The 16,125-nt window shown below is 39.9% G+C and overlaps 1 long non-coding RNA gene across 1 annotated transcript; it reads left to right on the top strand.

Moving 5' to 3' along the window:
• The first annotated feature begins 11,801 nt into the window (after positions 1–11,801).
• On the top strand, positions 11,802–15,013 carry LOC121704867. The gene is made up of 6 exons (XR_006030669.1): positions 11,802–12,224; positions 13,400–13,516; positions 13,646–13,745; positions 13,991–14,066; positions 14,186–14,313; positions 14,740–15,013. It is a non-coding gene; the product is annotated as an uncharacterized LOC121704867 (long non-coding RNA).
• Positions 15,014–16,125: the final 1,112 nt, after the last annotated feature.

The raw sequence follows: 16,125 nt of genomic DNA, 5'->3' as shown, positions 1-16,125 counted from the left end.
TCCACAGAGCACTTTCCCTCATTATTTCACAACGTGACCACATAATATGAAATCAAAGCATTATGTAATTCTGAAATGGAAGTGCGTGAACTCTTAACAACAGATGAGCATTCGTTTAATGGAGAGGTTTTGGTGCTTCAAGCAGGGTCACTTAACTGCTTATTATGCACTGTTAATACTTAATAAGCACATGTTATTCTAAAGCGTTACCAAATATGGAATAATTACAAAAAAAGTCTATTTTTGCATTTACTTTGTTGGTTCAATGAGTGTGTATAAGATAGACTATACATCTGTACAACTAATATTGGATAATACAACATGAAGATTAAATTTCTATGGATTCTTGTGAATATTTTAGTACCCAATATGTTGCATCTACTTACATTTTGGATCAAATTTATTGAGACATAATAAAATGAATCTGAGAATGTAAAGCACTATACAGATTGTACATGAAAAAAGTTGTCATTTTTGGATTCCCAAGAGTCAAAGCTTTGAAATGGTGTTTAACATTACTACTACACAATATTATGGTGCATACTAGAACTCTGTTCTAGAATCTTTGGTGCATACAATTCACCCTTCGCTAAGTCCCGCCCTCCTTAGTTACTGTTGCTATGTCTGACAAGCTTTAGCACCCTGCACGTCTATTACATGGGGGAGAACCGGGACTTTTCAATGAAATGTAATTTACAAAGACATCGTACCACACTGAAAGCTAATATTTTGTCACTAGCAACCTACATCTGTCCTCTGTCAAATACAGTTGGAATTTCATCTCTGAACAAAATCGTTCATGAGTTATTTAAGCAAAAGTCGAATGTGCGTTTTGTTTCATTCGACTCTCCTGGCCAGAATGAATGGAACAGGCATGGGGGACGAAAGAAACATACCTCCCACAACTTCAATATTTGACAACATATCATGAATGGTACTTCAAATAGGTGTTATTATGACCGCCGCGCAGCGAAGCGTCGTTTAAGCGTCGTTTTTCGTTTTGATCTGTAGCCCGTCCCGTACCCTCCCCGCTGGACTGGACCCCCCGAAAGGAGGGTAGGGCAGACATAGTTCTCTGTGAATATCTTGAGAACTGTAGGGCCTAGGATGACCAATTATTTCCGTATGTTTGCCTCCAGGGGTCATGTTAACCCATTTCATGTGCACACATGTGCACAAACAGATACACACGCACACACATACATTCACAGTAATCATACGTATGACACATACTCACACAGTAGACATATGTACGCATGCATGCACAGGCACATACGCAGGCACACACACAAGCACACACACACACACACATAACATAAACATGTACATGCACACATGCACACAATTCAAGAATTTCTCAGAATTATGCACAGGCAAGATGGAGGTGGGCTTGTATAAAATGAATTTTACATGTGAAATCAATGAACTAATCATGTTTTGGTACTTGTTGTCTAGCAGATACCAGTGAGAATTGAGTGTGGATAATGCAATTTAGTGAGACAGTTAGAATTATAGGCCTTTCAGCGTGATTTATTTTTGTGGAAAAAATGTGCTGGACTGGGCGGCGGTCATATTTTGTTAGTTGCTAGTTTTAAATAGATTGCTGATGGACTATACATCTTGGTGAACGTCTGTTAACAACTTCTTGCCGTTATCGTGAAGCGTGTATCTCGCGGTTATGGAAATATCATGCAATATGCCATTTTTTACAGTTAGAACAATATGTGTTCCCAATTATATCATGTTGTTTCTATAGTGTAACATGTTATTTCACTGTGTCTGTACGTGGGTTAGGGCACCACACATCCAAATAAGTGCCCTTCATGACCCACAGGCTTTCAGTCTTCACAGGTTAACATGGCAAAACTCGAAAAGCTTGTCAGACCTTGTCAGACCGGTGCGAATTGAGTCCCGCCTGGCCTGTCTGAAAGCATCAGTGGCACTCGCTTTATAAGCCGAGCGGCCAGAGTGGGATGACAGCTGGAACCCATGGGAGGAAGGCGGGGGGAGGCAGGCGGGGGAGGCAGGCCGTTGGCTGAATAGCCTTTCCTCTATAAACAAGAGGAGAGGAGGGTCCAGGGGCGCTGCTCGAAAATTTGGGCCCTATGGGGGGGGGGGGGGGGGGGGGGGGCTCTCTCGGGGCCCTCTGTCAGTGCTGGGCCCTTAGAATCGTCGCCCCTGGGAGGGTCTATCAGGGGGGTCAAACTCGTAGGCCGGATTTGTTGGAATGAGACCTTGTGGTGGGCCATCATTGTTATGGTCATTATCATCATTATCATTTTCTGCATGGGTATCAGAGTGTTATGTAAGGGATAATGTATAGAACGCTGGTCATTACTGGGAAAATAAGTCCCGACAGGGCGAACCGGACCCCGACGCGCAGCGGAGGGGTCTTGTTCCACCCTGAAGGGACTTATTTTCACAGTAATGACCGGCGTTCTATACTAAACTATACAAATAGTTCTATACTAAACTATACAAATAGTTTAAACCTCGTAGTGCATTAACTTCTGTGAACAGACCACCGTGGAGTCCATTATCCTGCTTATTCCACTGTTGCCACTTGCGTTATGTTCATTTCCTGTTACAATTTAAACGTTTTAATCGCTAAAACTGTCTTGTTTGTAGAACTAATTTCTTCCGACACATATCAACTAATTTCTCAACTCACAGGACAAACTGCCGTTACTAGTTCTAAATGGATGGTTGCTACGGCCAAAGGCCAGTCGTTAGTTCTATCTCTCCCGTTGTCAAGCGGGCGTATCCCAAGATTCTGATGAACTTTAGCTTTGAAACATCGCTATTTTACTTAGCCTGCTGTCATCCATCTAGCTAAAAGCCACCTCCGTCATATGCTACAATGTTCTGAACGTCTGCATTTTACAGCTCAGATGCAACGTGACAGTTCATTTAAACTTCACAACGAGTTTGGCGAATTAATATACAAGTGTGATACGGCCAAAAAATGGATCTACTTCATAGGTGTGCAGATAACATACGGTTAATGGTCGTTCTAAATTACGTAGGACAATGGGAAATTCAACCAAGCAGTGGAATAAGTACAAATAATGTAGCCTACTGCTGTCATATACTGCTCTTTCTCTCTTGAAATGCCCTACTTCCATGTTAGTTTTTCTGCTTCTTCCTTCCTGAGGATGGTTTGTAGTCCTAGGTTATCAATTTATCATATCATAGAGATATTGCTTATTACACATTGTTGAAGACAACTGGATGTGATCTTTTTTTCAAAATTTTCCTTCCTACCTAAAACATCTGGGGGGCCGTAGGCTATGAAACCTGATGGCGGGCCTGATCTGGCTCCTGGGCGTTATGTTTGACACCCCTGGTCTAAAGACCCAAGGGACTTCAGCCTGTGACCTGCAGCCCACTGGTGGTTTGTGAAGGCATTGCAGGTGGTCCCTGCCCATGCATTCAATGATGTTGTTCACGGTGGGAATCTATTTGTTTTTCAGCAGTATAGGCTAGAGCAGGGGTCTCAAACTCCGGCCCGCGACCTATGTCAAAATACTAATGTAATCCGGCCCTTGAGGGTATTTTTAATTGCGACAAACAACAACACTAATTAAAATAGACGATAGATCCAAGTACGATGACAAATCTCTATTACACTATTTACACTATTTGCTAGACATCCAGAGCTTGATTCAAACCCAAAATCGCTGCGCAGAAGCTTTCAGGAAATCAGGAAATACTTACATGCGAGAAACACGAAGACGTGCATTTGTTCGTAATGACGCGAAAGCGATGCAGGCCATAGTTTTGCACAAATTGAAGCAGAAATAGGCCTACACCAAATGCTGAAAAACGTTCACGTGTGATGAAGTCTTGGGTAGGCTATGTTATTCACCTATTCTGATTCTGAAGGAGAATATCTGCCTTTTGGAGATTATGTTCGACCTTCTATTGACAGTGATAAGTCACGGACGGTGCGTCTGTGAATGGAGGTGCGTCTTTGCGTGTATACGACGGTGTTTACTAAGCATACCATGCTTATTTTATTTATAATAAAATATTATATAAATATATTATATTATTTATTTCGACCCTCTGTCCAACATAGCTTGGAGGTTTCAGTGGTAATCGTGATGATAGTGTCCGAAATGGATGTGGTACAGACAGCAGGGGTAGTAGAAATAGGGCTCTGAAGAACTACAAAGTCACCCGCGATAGGAACTGATTTGACCAGGATACTTTATTGTATAGGCTAGTAATAGTTTACTATTGTTGGTATACATCTTAGGCCTACTGTTTTCCTGTTAATTTGTTATGTGGGTAATATGACAACAAAGAAAGTAAACAAGCCATGAAAATGTTCAAGCCATGAAAATTTTGATATAAAAATCCAATGGTGTTGCTTTCTTAACCCTGACGCCTAGTTTGCCAGGTTTAAAAACGTTAGGAAAAGAAAATAGTTTTATTTGGTGTGAAACACACACATAGGCCTACATGTTTTTATGTTTGTTTTTATAATTTGTATTAATATTTATTTTATCATTATTTCAAAGTCAAAGTCAGCTTTATTGTCAATTTCTTCACATGTTCCAGACATACAAAGAGATTGAAATTACGTTTCTCACTATCCCACCATGAAGACAAGACATATTTTACCAATTTAAGTCCACAGACAAACATAACATTCAAGTAAACAAAAAAGTAAGTAAATAAGTAAATAAGAGGGCACATATAATAATGAAAAAATAAGAGCAGCAATTTTTTTTTTTATAAGCTAAGGTTGCTAGCACAGGTGTCTAAAAATAGATAAAAAGACTTGCACTTTCTGTTTGTAGTCTTGTGTTTCAAAATACAGTATTTGAAAAAAAACATTGCATTTTAGGAAATGAAATAGCCGTTCTTTTTTTTTGTATTATTCTTTAACACTGACGTGGCCCTCCAATCAGATGACATTGGCAGAAGTGGCCCTCAGCTCATTTGAGTTTGAGACCCCTGGGCTAGAGGCTGCTATCTTCTTCAGCAGGGTGGTCTCTGGGTCTCAGTCTTGTTGCTTGTTTTTCTTCTGTCTTCTGGACAAAAGAGACAGCCAGTCTGTGAGTGCTGAGTGACAGCAGCCTATTTATTGTGTAGAACCTGAACTACTTGCTTGCTTGCTAAATGGATATCTTTTTTTTAAAACGTACACTTCTCGGGCCCGTGCCAGATTACATTTGACACAGAACAATGCTGTTAAAAACTGCTAATTTGAATCTAATTACACATTTCTGATTTTTGAGGTACACTTAGTTTTCCACTTTCGTTCAATTAGACACAGTCTGTGCTAAAAGCAGTCAGTTGTTTTCATGTAATTTATCCTGTTGGGTTTCCAAGTGATGAACAGTTAGAGACCGTGTCGAGCATCATCAAGACTAGATGACATCAGGGATTGTTTGTTCTACCAGCCCGCAAATTTCCTCACCTTTCACTGTCCACACTGGCCCTCTGGCAGAAGTGCGGTCAGATCTGCATTATTCAGTGGAAAGCATGGTTTGTTTGTGTTTACTCTTAGCCGCATGAAGAAAAATACATCCCTCCATTTCCTACCATTTGACAAATGAGGTGGCCAGGTGTCTCACCCTGACGGTCAGGTCCATTGTTATTCCATGCGGCCACAGAGCTCTTTATCTGAACTCCATGTGTGGGCCGTGGGTGTCTGGCGGATTCAGTGGAAGCGCTGTCGATATCCATTTCGGCTCTTAGTCGAAGGAAGAGCAATGGAACAAACAGTCTGGAAAAGAATGCTTTCACATTCTGCATATTCCTTCAGCTGACAGCTTTCACACGGATTTTTATCATCGTGCCATTGTCTTCGTCAACATCAAGTCTCTGAATGAACAGCTGGAGACAGTTTGAACAGTTTGATTTACACTAACCCGGTCATAGGATATAATTGGTTTTCTTTTCAATGAACACCGAACAAAGGAAAGTCAAATTTAACAGGATAGAGACATTGACCTCTGAATAGGTATTGATTGTTGAAGAGAGTGAAAGTGCAGTATGTGCGTACTTTCCCCAAAAGAATGACGGATAAATGAGCCTCATGCTGACTAGTCATGCAGTGCTCAATAAAGTGGTGGCATAATGATAGATGACCAGTAAAACATCAGTTAGCCACACTCTGAAGAACCATGAAAGATTGGTGGCTTTTTAATGTCCAATGCCAGAGGTGTGCTGGTAAAAGTATGAGAAGTATGATGTAAAAGTAAAAGTATATATTAAGGCAATCAGTTTTAGTCTCAGGGCAATAAATTCAATTATGCGGACTGTGACTGCTATTACCCTAAATAATGTAAAACATTTCATTTCTGAATGCCCGTGTCCCACTGATCCGTAATAAGAAATGACTTATGATGTATTAGCGCTCGGTCTCCATTCCGTCCACCACTGCTTTCAGATTCATTTCGTGTGAGCTCTGCAACAGCACCAGTAACAGGGGAAACATGTATCCTGAAAAATACTTGCCGACGAGCAGACTTGCTAACCTATTCGACTACAACATGGAACAATACAGCTTGGGGGGCCACAGTGGGGGAGGGGAGGGGATTGATGTCTGTGACAGAGGATATTAAGACTGGATATGCCATTTGCTGGTGAGCTAAGGTCACTACAGGGGTCTTCTGTCAGGCAGGTTTTCTTTTGTATTCACTCAGCGTCCGTAAAGGGGTATTGGTCAAACTGCAGGGCTATAGATCTTGTAGGCAATTAGGCTGCTCCGGCTCCACTGGCTGAGCCCGAGTGCGGAGGAGAGGTGAAAAAGTGAAATCATTAAAAGAGCCAGCCAGGCTTCCGCCTCCTAAAAGAAGCCATCGCCACCACCGCCCTCGCCACCGCTACTACAGAGGGGCCACAGAGGAGCTGCCTGCTGGCTGCAATAAAGGAGGAGTGGAGGAGAGAACCTGTCAGGGACAGCAAGAATGCCTAGTGTCTGTGTGTCTGTGTGTGTGTCTGTGTCTGTGTCTGTGTCTGTGTGTGTCTGAGTCTGTGTCTGTGTGAGTGTGGGCACATATATGGTTATGGTTATGGTTATGGGATTTGGGATTTGGCAGGCGCCTTTGCCCAAAGCGACACACAAATACAAAAACATAATAATATTTACAACATAATATTTAAAATTTAACAGGGAACAGATTAGAATGTTGGTCAAACTATAATAAGGAGAATAGCAATAATAAACAACAATGTCAATTTAATCAATACCCTGATAAAATAAGCAATGAAAATGAGGGAAAAAGCAATAATAAACAATAATGTCCATTCAATCAATAATATAAAAACAATGACAAGGTAAGACTACATTAAGGAGAATATCAATAATAAACAATAATGTCAAATTAATCAACAGCCTAATGGAAATAAAACAATATTATACAAACCATAACGCATAAGAAGCACTTAAAGAACTGTATACTGTATATATAAGTGCAACGTGGAGAAGACTGGCAGCATAGATTAATGATTATAAGGAGGCAGGGACAGAGTGTTGGCTGATTGTATGTGTGCCCTAAGTGCAGCCATTATTAATTTAGCTTCCTCGGCAAGAACGCCCACCGATGCCGTGTTGTTTGTGTCATCCTCCTGCAGCATAACACTAGCTGAGAAGAGAGCCTGCTTTTTAACTCCAGACAACGAGGGAGTCAGCTTACTGCTATGGAAGGCTGCTCCCTGCTCTCAGATCTCAGATCAGGACAGATTTAGGTGCAAGGTTGCTGGATATTTTGACTGGATATTGGGAAAAATACACAAATATGCCAAAATCATGGTCTAAGAAATGCTTGGATTGAAATCTACTCATTTCACAAAGTACGAGTGTTGTTTTTATTGAATGTTGATTTGTATTTTATGACCCTACATACTCACTGTTACCATTACCTGACCCCAGCAATGAACATGCTATATGTGGTACATAAGAAAAGAATTGGCTGCATTAATCATGCCTGTGCGCACAACTGCAAGGAAACTGCATTTGCAGCACCATGGTCGTCATAAACCACAGCCGGCACGACCGCCAACGGCGCAGACAAAGTCTACCATGCAATAGACACAGCTGGTTTACCCAAAAAGATCAATATTAGGATCAGATATTTCAGATATATTTTCTATCAGATACAGTAATTGCTGTGAGTGTAGGTGTTGCAGTTGTCGCCGCAAGACTGCTCACAAGGAAGCCTGATAGCAAAAGCTTTCAGCACCTGCAGTGTAGGAGTGACCAAGCCTGATAGGATTTAGTGTTTGTGTGTGTGTGTGTTTGTGTGTGTGAGAGAGAGAGAGAGAGAGAGAGAGAGAGAAAGAGAGGAATTTTCATTGGTAAAAATTGCATGTCAAGTAATGTAATGAGGCCATGGCCATGCAGTGAATAGCCTGCCAAGCCACTGGATCCACATCTGTGTTTGGTCAGATAAGGAGACAGGACACACGGGCTAAAACATCCCTTTTGGTCACTTTTCTCAATAATGTTTCCTGGGAATCAAGACTCTCATCAGATTAACAAAGGTGCCATGGAGAGGGCCTTAATGAACTCTATTTTCTGAGTTCCCACCACAAATAAGCGCTACCTCCGGCACAGACACGGCCCTAGTCGAAGTCCATCTTGTGTGGCCATGTCAGATCAGAGTCCATGCTACATGAGTCTCCACTTTAGACCATCACTGATCATTGATTGGTCCAAAAGTCAAAAGGAGGAGCTTTTAGGTTTCATCGGGCCTTGTTCAAACCAAACACAAACCATATAATTAATATATTACAGTGATCTTTCATGCAGTAGGAATTTGCATATTCTTTAGAGGCCGTTTCCCAGACAAGCATTGCGCGATGGACACATCACAGTCCATTACAAATGACGTACTTCTGTTTTAAACATTGAAGGAGTCAACACATGAACAAGTCAAGCTTTAAGGAGTTTCTGAAAACTAGCCATGTAGAAAACTCAGGCAAAATGTCAAACAGCCCATGAGTCTATAGCAGGCATGGTGATTTAGTGGAGGCTAGTTGGAACAACAGGTGTGTATCTCTCTCTCACATGACTATAGACATTTCTTTTGAAAATGAGTATCAAAAAAAGAGTTTAAAAAGTGTTGAATTGTTGCAGTGTTTCTTTTAAGCTTTGTTTTCACGACTTGATGAGAACCACTGGGTTGCAAAGGCAGGTACTGTATGTCTGTGCATCATCAGTATAGCTATGGTGCTGCTGACCACTGAAGCTCAGTCAATATTGATCTTAGTCACAGATTCATCAGGACAATTTTCACATCAGTGAAAATGAAATCAAATGAAACATCAGTGACAAATCCCACAGGGTCCTTTTCAGGTGCTAGCAGAGAGGTTTAGTATGTGATGTTCCTGCTCAGTCCCAAATATGAGTCCTCTGGTAGTAGGTTAGTAATGCTAATGCATGCCTCATGATCAAAGCTTAACTTTCTCTCACTGGTAGAGCTCACTGCTCCTCTTCTATATAACAAGTAGGCTAATCCTATTCTTTTGATTTGATTGCCTCATTTGTAAAATCACACGTTAGCTTTAATTTGTAATTAAGACCACAATATTTGGACTTCATAGAGTTCATTTCAGTTAAGCATAGTTCCAATTAATGAAAACTTTCAGTCTACAATTGAGCGTTTTTCTTTATTCTCATAACAGTTCAAAGACATGGCAGTTAATTAGATAATGGATATGTTCAGCTGGAACCTGGAGCACTGCTGAGGACATTACGGTGGACTAATGGGGCTATAAGAATTAAGTGACACATTAGGTTGCATTTTAAGAGCCGCGAGAGCTCGGAATTGTTCACAGCAATCTGTGTCAAGTATGTGCTGGGAAGGAGGTCCATATTATTGTTCACAGGCCTAGCCTATATTAGCATTTTATATTCCACTGGCTCATTGTTTTTATAAATAATGCATGAACTTAGTGTCAGGTAGTTGATGAAGTCCACATTTTATGAATGATGATCATAATACTTCTTAGAATCAGACAGATTTAGGTTCTTATAAAAAAAATAAGAGATAGTGGCCTGCCCATGCATCTATGGTTCCATTTTCTCGGGTCAAGGCACAGTTGTGTTTCTGCGTAAATCCTATGAACATGTAGACCTGCCCAGAAAAATCCCCTCTCCCAATTTTGCCACTACAGCTGTCTTGCTTTCTCAAATAAAAGATAATATTGTCAGGAAGCTGAATGTGATCAATGATTTGAAGGACAGCTATTCTGTGTGTAGAAGAATAATCAGCTTTGCGCCACAGGTTGGGTGTTTCTTCCCATCGCAGTACCCAAGGAAAAAGACTTTCTAAGTGACACTCAGTCAACAACACTCAATGATCATCATCGATATTTTATTTAGACAATGAAACCCATTCTACATGTATAATTCCTCAGTGCACAGCATCAGCACACCGTGAGCGGAGAGCTGAGATGGAGCACCTTGCCCTGAAGGTCATGACTTCATTTTCAATTCAATGCTATCTTTGTCATTCATTGGGCGAATTGGCCCTATTTCATTTCACGGTCATATTATCACAGTGAGTCGTCAGCAGTAGGGTTCTCTGAAATGTTTTCAATGCTTTATGTGCTTTTGACTTTGCAGTTCTTTGTCCACTGTTGCCAAGCAGAGCAAATGAGACTTCCAAAGTCATGCCTGTCACAAGAAGACATAGGGCAGTAAGGGCAGGTGAGTTCCCAGCAGCATTAACATCTCATTAGTCAGTCCCTTCTGCCAGTCTGTGCTGACAGTGCCCTTCCTGCTACTTGCAGCCCTGGCTAATGAAGGCCAGAAGAATGAAAATATATTTGGTGCTTAGTTCACATGAGCTTTGAAATGAAAACATTAATTTCATCATGCCATTGTGCCATCCTGTAGGCTATTTAACTACAGCCGTCATTTTTTTGTTTAATGAGTGTTTCACAGAAACTCTAGTGTGCACTCAGCATATTCAGATCTCTTCACTCACTGTACCACTGGGTGAAAAGGCTCTGAATCAGGGGATATACTGACCGGATATTTTTTATGACATGCAGCATATCAGGAGCATCTTTGATCATATCCTGAGTTTTTAAGAATCAGTGAAAATATTGATTTATTTTGACTCCTGATATGCCAATGAGATATCAGGGGTATGCATACCCAAATCACAAGTCACACACACCATTTCTGGATATCTTTGGGTAGGTCTCCACCCTTGGATAGGCTTAGGCTATCATATTAGATAGCCTAGGCCCAAGATCTGCCTAATTAAGTCACGCGTGCCCTACGCCCAAAACGTACCATAAAACATCACTGATAGGCTATTTGCTGTTTGATTTCTATCTAATTTCGGGACATTCAAAAATAGACTATTTACAGTATAAAGACTACCTTTTTCAGGTCAAGGCTAGCCTACTTACCTAATTATTTTGGTTATGGTTCAATTTCAATGATATCTTTGAGATTTTATAGTTGCTATAGTCTGTAGGTCTAGCCTACTTTTTATGTATAATATGCATGAGATCTGTTGGAGGAATAAAGTCCACATTTTAAATTATCTGCTTTCCCCTTGTCCCCAATGCTGTCTGCCAAAACGAATTCGGTTCAGCTGGAGTTGCCACATAACAACAATACAAAGTTAAATTTAACAGTAGCCTAAACAATTTGAAGTAGGCCTACATTAAGAAGAATAGCAATAATAAACAACAATTCAATCAATAGCCTATAATGAAAATAAATACATACTATATGCTACAAACCATAACACATACGAAAGGCTTATTAAACTTGTTAAAGTTGAGCATCTATAATTTCATACTATTTTAACATTACAAGCTTCCTTGTGGGCCAACACAATGGATCAATCATGTTGTAACTTGTCTATAAAACGTGGGTGACTGATAAACCAATGTTGATTTAATTAAGGAACAAGGCTTCAAATGAAATTGACGTCAAACTATATGAGAACCAATAATGTTAATAATCAGAATAGTAGTAATAGCCCACTTGGCTACTATGTTTTGACACTTCTACAAAATCAGTTTGGTAGTCATTTTAATGTAACTAAAATATGCAGGCCTAATAATTTCCACGATTTCTTATGCTTTGCCTCTCGATAAGCGCATGCGCACACACAGCATACCCATCCCCCACCCCTGACTGACTTTTCAACGAACTCCTTGGTGGTGACTTCAACCGTCACTTTTCTGTCATGCATCTGACTGCAAGCTGTACAAACTCTGCCGTCATCATATCCAAGGTAAGAACTACAGTACTTTTGTATGCCAATTGAAAACTGGAATTAATTAGGAAAATACTGTTTTTAGCATTAATGTTAACCAAAACCGTTTGTTAACCGTCATGTTAGAATCAGCTAATGTTTGCTAGCTTGCGAGCTAACATCACTAACGTTAGAAGCTAGCTGCTAGCTGTTAATGTTAACTTTTCCAATAACTAACTTTACCATTGTGTGGAATATCTGGAATGGTAGTAATATCATATTCAACAATAAGTCTGTCTGAGATTTCGTTATGGATGTAAAATTTTAGTTTGAATGAAATGGCCAAGGCTATCAGGTACGAGTAGGTTAGCTAACCTAGCTATCGTAACACCCCCAATTATCACCACTTTTGTTCAGAAATTCTAAAACAACGATGTTTTTTAACACTTCAAAATAACATTTGCTAAATGAACCTTACATTTTTCAGTAGCCATAGTTGTGTAGATTTGAACAAAATCTGGTTTGGTTCTTAACGGGAGCATTTACTGCCTGAAATATCCGATTTTGTTTACCACGCTCGGAGTTATAGTGCTGGCCTGATGGGTCGCCTATTTACACCGTTTCAACGGCACATGGACGGTTAGACCGAGAATTCTCGTCGTGAAATTAAAATTCCACTGGAGCTCCAAGCGGTTGTGTACACGCAGCCTTACAACACTGTTTACAGCTCCTCGAGTCACGGTAAAATGTCATTTTTGGTACATAGCTAATTTAGATACACCTATGTTGTGCGTGGTTGCGTTTCTATAGGAGTCCGCTGTCTTGGTTTGTATAGAAATGGATATTAAGTGACACATACACGCAAGACGGTGGAAATACGGGACCGGTGGAAATAGGGGGAGTTACGATATAACTTCTAGAAGCTACATTTATAGTGGCTGCTAATGACTATGCAGGCTAACGTGAACAGGGGGTTGACATACCTCAATATGATGCTGACAAGTGAAGGGATCTTTAGTTTGTGAAGGGTAAGGTATAGTGTTATATTAAGCCATCCATAGCCCTTATTTGGTTGTACCTGACTTGTGCCAAGGCATGTGTTTATTTAAGATGCATGTGAGGGCATTAGTGCTTCAGTGATAGTCTTTTCACGTTATGTGTAAGCTTATTTTGCAATTTATTAATCTTAATTTCCCTCTGTTCTCTGTTTGCAGGCAGTGAGTTCTGAGGACTGCTTCCCTGAGAACACTGAGTGCATTCTGGAATATTCCAAATGTGTGCCACTTCCATAGAAAAGAAGTTTCAATCCCGCAAGAGAGTTCACTCACCAGGTAGAGACAGACAGACAGACACACACACGTAGAATAGCAAATAACATTATAATGTGTGTGCATGTATTTGTGTCTGTTGCTGTGTTTAGTTTATCCAATTTTTTCATGTGTCTGTTGTTATGACTGTAGTGGGCACCATCAACAGACCAGGGCAAAGTCGGTCTGTCCTGCTACTACTACATGCTACTTGACTATGTCTGGAAGCCATGGCTGCTGCCCTCAACATGCTGTAAGTGTTTGTGTGTTTTGAATGAGGGCTATGTCACTGTGCACACTCTAATTTGTTTGACAAATGTGCAATGTAATGCATTAATACAGGAACTAATCATCATTATTGTCGTTTTTAATAATAGTCTTGAATTTTGAAGTTTAGCCATGTTTACCATTATGTTGGTGGTAATGTAAATAATGTGTTGAATATATGCCAAACTGAGCATAATCATAATTTAGTTAAATCTTATTTTCTATTTACAGAAACTGAAACCCTGACAAATAAACTGATGCCAATAATTAACATTGATGGTGATGGTGGCAAGGATGCCTTCATAAGGTAATTATCATTTTTGTTTGAATACCTGATTGACTTACCAACTTATTTTTTAATGTTTGATTTTTATGTTAATCAACAATAACATAATGTATAGCAATTGATGTTTTATTTTTTTTTAGGTGCCATCCAGCAAGTCCCAGCCTGGAGCCAGAGGCTGGCACTGCACGTCAGATGGGGGAGGATCTATGCATCAGAAAGGTGGTTGAAGCAAGAAGGAAAGAGCTTCTGCAGACAGTGATGCAATTAGGTATGATACTTTTGGAAATTTTGGTATGGAAAGTATCATACCTATCACTTTTTGATAGGTATGATACTTTTGGAAATTGATCTTAATGCCTTAATTAAAAAAATTAGGAAAAATCCAACCTTTAATGACAGAAATTTTCTTTGTGAATGAATAATGTATCGTAAATAAATAAGTGTTCCTTAAAGGTTGGATTTTCTCTTTTTTTTTATTAAGGCATTAAGATCAGATGCTTTTTAAATGTATGTGTATGCTAAGGTTATATAAACTTATGAGCACAACTGTAATACATATCTCCATTACTTCTAACTATTGCACCTGACGTCTAGGCTGCTATTGTGGGTTTGCTTTTATTTGTCACACAAGCTGAGTTAATTATATTCACGGACAGGGTCAATTGTAACATATACTTTCTTTCTCTTTTTACAGACACCTGACTTTTACTGCCAAAGGGACCATCAGAGCACCTCTCCCTACCATCTATACCAGAAGAGTACGGACAAGGGCCCAAAATGTTTTAAAGGACATTGCACGCCCAGACCATGGACTGTTTAAACCACTGGTCAAGCAGAAGTCTCTGTTCTCACTCGAGGCAGGTCATTGAAAGGGGGCGAGTGTCACTGCGTAAGCCCCCTACTGCAGGCGAGAAAGCCATGTTGATTTGAATATTGATTGATAAATACAATAAAGGCCATGTAACAAATTTTATTGCCTGTCGTACAGTATATGAATTTTCATGGTAAAGTAAAATAAGTCATTGGGATTTAGCAGGTGTAAGTAAATAATGTAATTAAGTGTATGTAAAATTAATGTGAAATATTATTTAAGTTAAAGATGCACAATAAGCTCAGTGATGGTTATGTACTATCTCACATTTAAAACCATTACATAAATCACCATATATAAATCACATGATTAATTTAAAAAATAAAGGCATAAAGCCTATCGAAAAGCAAATAAAGGCATACACATAAATGCCTGCAAAATTAGCTGTATCTGGCAGTATATGGGCTGTATATGCGTAGTCCCATGTTTGACATATCAGGGAGTATATGGGAACAAGTATATGGGAACCAACTGGTGGCCAAGGACACAGAGGGCTCAAATTTAACAATCTGAAACACGGCGCAAAGCTCGTCGCAAAGCTTATTCTTATTTTACACGCAGTCAGTGGCGGATTTTGCGTCATGCGCTCCACTTTTATTAAACCTTGTGCCCAGGGGTGTGGCAGAAGGTGTGGTCTGGCGCATTATCAAAAAATTGCTATCTGACACCCTCTAAAAATCTTTACGCCACTGACCAAGAGAAACCTGGTCAGAAATCCATGGCGAGTTGTTTATGTTATTTTAAGAGCGCATTATCAACAGCCTCAGTTGAGTCCAGGAAGTGACGTCAATTCCAGAAATAAGTACATAATTTACTTTACTCTTTATGGAGAATACAGCGGGATTTTACAGTTTATATAAAAAAAAATAGTCACATTAGGTAGAAGCTTTTTATTATTATTCGTAATTCACATTTTTATTTATAACCGATCGTGACTGTCCACGTGATCTGCCAGAGTCAGCTGGGAGGAGCTCGTGACTCACGCATAGGGACTCACGCCAGATATACACGGGTTTCCCGTTTACCAACAAAACTAGATGCGCGCGCAGCCGTGAGGCAGAAGACGCTTGGTGGCCGTCCACAACATTATAAACTTAACCTAAATAGTCAGCTGCTGTAAGCTACAATCGGATTTTATTGTATACCACTATTGTCTCAATGATAACATCTCATTTCAGACTATATTTCAAAGTTTGCCGTTCATTTGCA

This window comes from Alosa sapidissima, chromosome 3, assembly GCF_018492685.1.
Source record: "Alosa sapidissima isolate fAloSap1 chromosome 3, fAloSap1.pri, whole genome shotgun sequence".
In the NCBI taxonomy this organism is placed as follows: domain Eukaryota; kingdom Metazoa; phylum Chordata; class Actinopteri; order Clupeiformes; family Clupeidae; genus Alosa; species Alosa sapidissima.
Note: the sequence above shows the minus strand (reverse complement) of the source record. Positions and strands in the feature narration are given on the sequence as shown.